Below are 6455 nucleotides of genomic sequence, written 5' to 3'. Positions count from 1 at the left end.
CCTCCAACGGAAGGCTGTATAGGCATAGAGTGGGATATATCACCTGAACTCCCCGGGCACAGCGTTACTTTAAGCACTAGGCTCGGAAAGCCCCGGACGTTAGCAACGCTCTGACTGGGGATTCTTCTCCTAGGGAAGCCCCTGACAACACTGTCCATGAATGGACACTGACGTTAGGAGCTTTAAGATGTCAAAATCCTAGGCCAGAACACTGGCATTGCACTGGGTGGGGATTCCACTCCTGGAGGGAGCCCCTGACGTCACTGTCCATATATGGATTCTGCTCCTGGAGGATCCCTTGATGTTACTGTCTGTACATAGACAGTGACATTAGGGGCCAAATTTGTAATGTGAGAATTCCAAGTCGGAGCGTTGGCAGCGCTGTGGCCGGGAATTATGCTTGTAGAGAAAGCCTCTCACTTTACTGTGCATATATGGCTTTAAATATCCTTATTTGGCTTTAAACTCTGGAGTCCCCGGCCAGAGCATCGCAAGCACTCACTGGCCGGGAACTCCTGACTTGGGAAAGCCCTTGATGTCACTTTCACTATATGGACAGTGATGTTAGGAGTTTAAAAACCCAGGAATCCATGGCCAGAGCGTCGGCAATGCTCTGGTTAGTGATTACTCTCCTGGAAGGAGCCCCTGATGTCAGTCAATTGTTATGGTAGTAGTCGGATATGATCTTTAATAAATTCAAACCATTTTTTTAAGCTTTAAGAACAAGGCTTGACAATGATAAGTTCTACCCATGTGTATCTAATGCTGATATGTATCCATGCTCCTTACTCATTTTAATATTGTGTGATTGAACTTGGTAACTTGGTATGCTTGGCTGACTGTACTGTATGATCAGAAGTAGTAACTAGATGTTTAAGAATCAGATTCAGATAAGTTTTTGTAATGATACTTAGTTCAACAGATAGAGAGGTCCTATAGGGGAGGACCAAGTCAATGTGAGCTTGAAACTCTGAACAAATAAATACCAAGTCAGGCAGAGTAAAAAGTAAATTTAGATTAAAAAGTTACTATTAAAATACAAACCACACAGCTCTTCAAGGTAGAGTTTGAGAAGCTGCATAATATACCCTCCTGCTACTTTGCCTAAATGGTGAACAAATATAAATTTTTCTACCTAAAATGGCAGAAAACACACCATTTTGGAGATGGAAAGGACGGCTAGAGGGGAAATGGAGGAGGCCGTAGTTTTTTAATTACATTTTTTTCCTTGGTGTTTTTTTTTTCCCATTTGCTAACGATTTAGTCAAAGTAGCTCAAAAGTAAATGTCTTTATAATACATGATATTGTAAAGTAATGTAATGGGAAATTTTGGCGCATGCCCGTTTTGAGTAAAAATTTTAGCTTTTTGAGACATTATGCTGTTTTCGCGTCTTTTCAGCTAGTAAGTCGGGACCAGCGGGAGAGCAGATCTCCTGCATGACATATTTAATTTACACCTGCGGATATTATAGCTGACATCTATGCTAACTGGTGTAGATGTCAGTTTGTGAAGCACTGACAACCCAAGTTGCGCCATATTTATTCAGAGCTGTGGGCTTCTTGGAGTATGTTCACATTCAATTTTTTCTTTTCGTCAGAGGTATGCGTTGGGAGAAGTCTCTACGTATACCTCCAACGGAAGGCTGTATAGGCATAGAGTGGGATATATCACCTGAACTCCCCGGGCACAGCGTTACTTTAAGCACTAGGCTCTGAAAGCCCCTGACGTTAGCAACGCTCTGACTGGGGATTCTGCTCCTAGGGAAGCCCCTGACAACACTGTCCATAAATGGACACTGACGTTAGGAGCTTTAAGATGCCAAAATCCTAGGCCAGAACACTGGCATTGCACTGGCTGTGGATTCCACTCCTGGAGGGAGCCCCTGACGTCACTGTCCATATATGGATTCTGCTCCTGGAGGATCCCTTGATGTTACTGTCTGTACATAGACAGTGACATTAGGGGCTTTGTAATGTGAGAATTCCAAGTCGGAGCGTTGGCAGCGCTGTGGCCGGGAATTACGCTTGTAGAGAAAGCCTCTCACTTTACTGTGCATATATAGCTTTAAATATCCTTATTTGGCTTTAAACTCTGGAGTCCCCCGGCCAGAGCATCGCAAGCACTCACTGGTCGGGAACTCCTGACTTGGGAAAACCCTTGATGTCACTTTCACTATATGGACAGTGATGTTAGGAGTTTAAAAACCCAGGAATCCATGGCCAGAGCGTCGGCAATGCTCTGGTTAGTGATTACTCTCCTGGAAGGAGCCCCTTATGTCTGTCAATTGTTATGGTAGTAGTCGGATATGATCTTTAATAAATTGAAACCATTTTTTTAAGCTTTAAGAACAAGGTTTGACAATGATAAGTTCTACCCATGTGTATCTAATGCTGATATGTATCCATGCTCCTTACTCATTTTAATATTGTGTGATTGAACTTGGTAACTTGGTATGCTTGGCTGACTGTACTGTATGATCAGAAGTAGTAACTAGATGTTTAAGAATCAGATTCAGATAAGTTTTTGTAATGATACTTAGTTCAACAGATAGAGAGGTCCTATAGGGGAGGACCAAGTCAATGTGAGCTTGAAACTCTGAACAAATAAATACCAAGTCAGGCAGAGTAAAAAGTAAATTTAGATTAAAAAGTTACTATTAAAATACAAACCACACAGCTCTTCAAGGTAGAGTTTGAGAAGCTGCATAATATACCCTCCTGCTACTTTGCCTAAATGGTGAACAAATATAAATTTTTCTACCTAAAATGGCAGAAAACACACCATTTTGGAGATGGAAAGGACGGCTAGAGGGGAAATGGAGGAGGCCGTAGTTTTTTAATTACATTTTTTTCCTTGGTGTTTTTTTTTTTCCCATTTGCTAACGATTTAGTCAAAGTAGCTCAAAAGTAAATGTCTTTATAATACATGATATTGTAAAGTAATGTAATGGGAAATTTTGGCGCATGCCCGTTTTGAGTAAAAATTTTAGCTTTTTGAGACATTATGCTGTTTTCGCGTCTTTTCAGCTAGTAAGTCGGGACCAGCGGGAGAGCAGATCTCCTGCATGACATATTTCATTTACACCTGCGGATATTATAGCTGACATCTATGCTAACTGGTGTAGATGTCAGTTTGTGCAGCACTGACAATCCAAGTTGCGCCATATTTATTCAGAGCTGTGGGCTTCTTGGAGTATGTTCGCATTCAATTTTTTCTTTTCGTCAGAGGTATGCGTTGGGAGAAGTCTCTACGTATACCTCCAACGGAAGGCTGTATAGGCATAGAGTGGGATATATCACCTGAACTCCCCGGGCACAGCGTTACTTTAAGCACTAGCCTCGGATAGCCCCTGACATTAGCAACGCTCTGACTGGGGATTCTGCACCTAGGGAAGCCCCTGACAACACTGTCCATAAATGGACACTGACGTTAGGAGCTTTAAGATGCCAAAATCCTAGGCCAGAACACTGGCATTGCACTGGCTGGGGATTCCACTCCTGGAGGGAGCCCCTGACGTCACTGTCCATATATGGATTCTGCTTGCTCCTGGAGGATCCCTTGATGTTACTGTCTGTACATAGACAGTGACATTAGGGGCTTTGTAATGTGAGAATTCCAAGTCGGAGCGTTGGCAGCGCTGTGGCCGGGATTTACGCTTGTAGAGAAAGCCTCTCACTTTACTGTGCATATATGGCTTTAAATATCCATATTTGGCTTTAAACTCTGGAGTCCCCGGCCAGAGCATCGCAAGCACTCACTGGCCGGGAACTCCTGACTTGGGAAAGCCCTTGATGTCACTTTCACTATATGGACAGTGATGTTAGGAGTTTAAAAACCCAGGAATCCATGGCCAGAGCGTCGGCAATGCTCTGGTTAGTGATTACTCTCCTGGAAGGAGCCCCTGATGTCTGTCAATTGTTATGGTAGTAGTCAGATATGATCTTTAATAAATTTAAACCATTTTTTTAAGCTTTAAGAACAAGGTTTGACAATGATAAGTTCTACCCATGTGTATCTAATGCTGATATGTATCCATGCTCCTTACTCATTTTAATATTGTGTGATTGAACTTGGTATGCTTGGCTGACTGTACTGTATGATCAGAAGTAGTAACTAGATGTTTAAGAATCAGATTCAGATAAGTTTTAGTAATGATACTTAGTTCAACAGATAGAGAGGTCCTATAGGGGAAGACCAAGTCAATGTGAGCTTGAAACTCTGAACAAATAAATACCAAGTCAGGCAGAGTAAAAAGTACATTTAGATTAAAAAGTTACTATTAAAATACAAATCACACAGCTCTTCAAGGTAGAGTTTGAGAAGCTGCATAATATACCCTCCTGCTACTTTGCGTAAATGGTGAGCAAATAGAAATTTTTCTACCTAAAATGGCAGAAAACACACCATTTTGGAGATGGAAAGGACGGCTAGAGGGGAAATGGAGGAGGCCGTAGTTTTTTAATTACATTTTTTTCCTTGGTGTTTTTTTTTTCCATTTGCTAACGATTTAGTCAAAGTAGCTCAAAAGTTAATGTCTTTATAATACATGATATTGTAAAGTAATGTAATGGGAAATTTTGGCGCATGCCCGTTTTGAGTAAAAATTTTAGCTTTTTGAGACATTATGCTGTTTTCGCGTCTTTTCAGCTAGTAAGTCAGGACCAGCGGGAGAGCAGATCTCCTGCATGACATATTTAATTTACACCTGCGGATATTATAGCTGACATCTATGCTAACTGGTGTAGATGTCAGTTTGTGCAGCACTGACAACCCAAGTTGCGCCATATTTATTCAGAGCTGTGGGCTTCTTGGAGTATGTTCACATTAAATTTTTTATTTTTGTCAGAGGTATGCGTTGGGAGAAGTATATATGGCTTTAAATATCCATATTTGGCTTTAAACTCTGGAGTCCCAGGCCAGAGCATCGCAAGCACTCACTGGCCGGGAACTCCTGACTTGGGAAAGCCCTTGATGTCACTTTCACTATATGGAAAGTGATGTTAGGAGTTTAAAAACCCAGGAATCCATGGCCAGAGCGTCGGCAATTCTCTGGTTAGTGATTACTCTTCTGGAAGGAGCCCCTGATGTCTGTCAATTGTTATGGTAGTAGTCGGATATGATCTTTAATAAATTGAAACCATTTTTTTAAGCTTTAAGAACAAGGTTTGACAATGATAAGTTCTACCCATGTGTATCTTTTCTTTTCAATTTTCTTTTTAGTGTTTTAAACAAAAGTGAATCATACAACTGAATAGCAAAAGGTTGATTTAACAGCATATGAAGGTACAATCAAGCAAATGATAAGTGTCAATTTATACAGTGTAACATTGCATACGCAGCTATGCCGTAACATTCAGGTTAAGATACAAATTTGAAACAATACATTATAAGAGTATAATAATAGTACTCGGTTGTAAAGGGGCCAAATGGGGGGAGGGTAGGGGGAAAAATGAACGAGAGGGAGTAGGAGGGGAAGGGGTTGAGAGAGATTTACAAGATAATTTTTTCTAAGACAAGAAATATCGGTTACAGTTATACAACTTAGTCGCAAACTAACAAATCCAACAAGGTGACCCATCGGATCTGGCTATTGTGTATTCAAGGTTACGTCCAAGAACTGATCTGAGAAGCGGAATATTGTCCAGGGTCTCCAGATCTCTATAAATTTAGTATATGAGAGGTTAGAGAGTGCTGCTAATTCTTCTATATAGTAAATTTGCTCTACCTTGGTTATCCATTGAGAGAGCGTGGGGACTTGCATCGATCTCCAGTTTGGGGGGATGAGAAGTTTGGCCCCCGATAAGAGGTGTTTAACGAGAGTGTTTGTGGATTTACTTATTTTTGCCAATGGAAGGTTAAGAAAGATGGTAGCTGGGGGTATTTGGATTGAGATGTCACAGATTCTTGCTATAAGATCTAATACAGGTATCCAATAACGTTGGATCTTAGCGCATGACCACCAGATATGGATGTAAGATCCGGTTTCCCCCAAACATCTCCAACATGTGTCTGGGATGGAAGGGTACCAGAGATGTGTTTTATCCGGTGTGGTATACCATCGTGACACTAACTTATAAGAGTTTTCTTGTGTTTTAATACACTGGGAGGGACCATGGCAATTCCTGTAAAGGATATTTGTATCTTTTTTATTTAAGGTGATGGAGAGATCCTTTTCCCAGAGTGCGATATATGATCTTTTGAAAGGGACGTTCCTATTAATTAACAATTTATAAATCTGAGAAACACATTTCCGTGGGTTTTTTACTTGTCCGAGGAAGGATTCAAAGATACTCAAGGGTCTTTCCAAGGAACCTGCTGTGAGGTATGGTAGGTTTGCTTGTTTTAGGGACATATAGTGCATTAAATGGAGATTCGGAAGGTTTGGATTTTCGGTCCAAGTCTGTAAGGATATGATCGTCCCATCAGCTAGTATGGAGTCTAGAGTATCAGTCA

At 41.1% G+C, this 6455-nt stretch overlaps 1 long non-coding RNA gene across 1 annotated transcript; it reads left to right on the top strand.

Annotated features, from left to right (window-relative positions):
- The first annotated feature begins 5220 nt into the window (after window positions 1–5220).
- Window positions 5221–6249, top strand: LOC142728923 (uncharacterized). Its single transcript, XR_012877867.1, has 2 exons — window positions 5221–5285; window positions 6158–6249. It is a non-coding gene; the product is annotated as an uncharacterized LOC142728923 (long non-coding RNA).
- The last annotated feature ends 206 nt before the right edge of the window (window positions 6250–6455 follow it).

This window comes from Rhinoderma darwinii, unplaced genomic scaffold (assembly GCF_050947455.1).
Source record: "Rhinoderma darwinii isolate aRhiDar2 unplaced genomic scaffold, aRhiDar2.hap1 Scaffold_697, whole genome shotgun sequence".
In the NCBI taxonomy this organism is placed as follows: Eukaryota; Metazoa; Chordata; class Amphibia; order Anura; family Rhinodermatidae; genus Rhinoderma; species Rhinoderma darwinii.
Note: the sequence above shows the minus strand (reverse complement) of the source record. Positions and strands in the feature narration are given on the sequence as shown.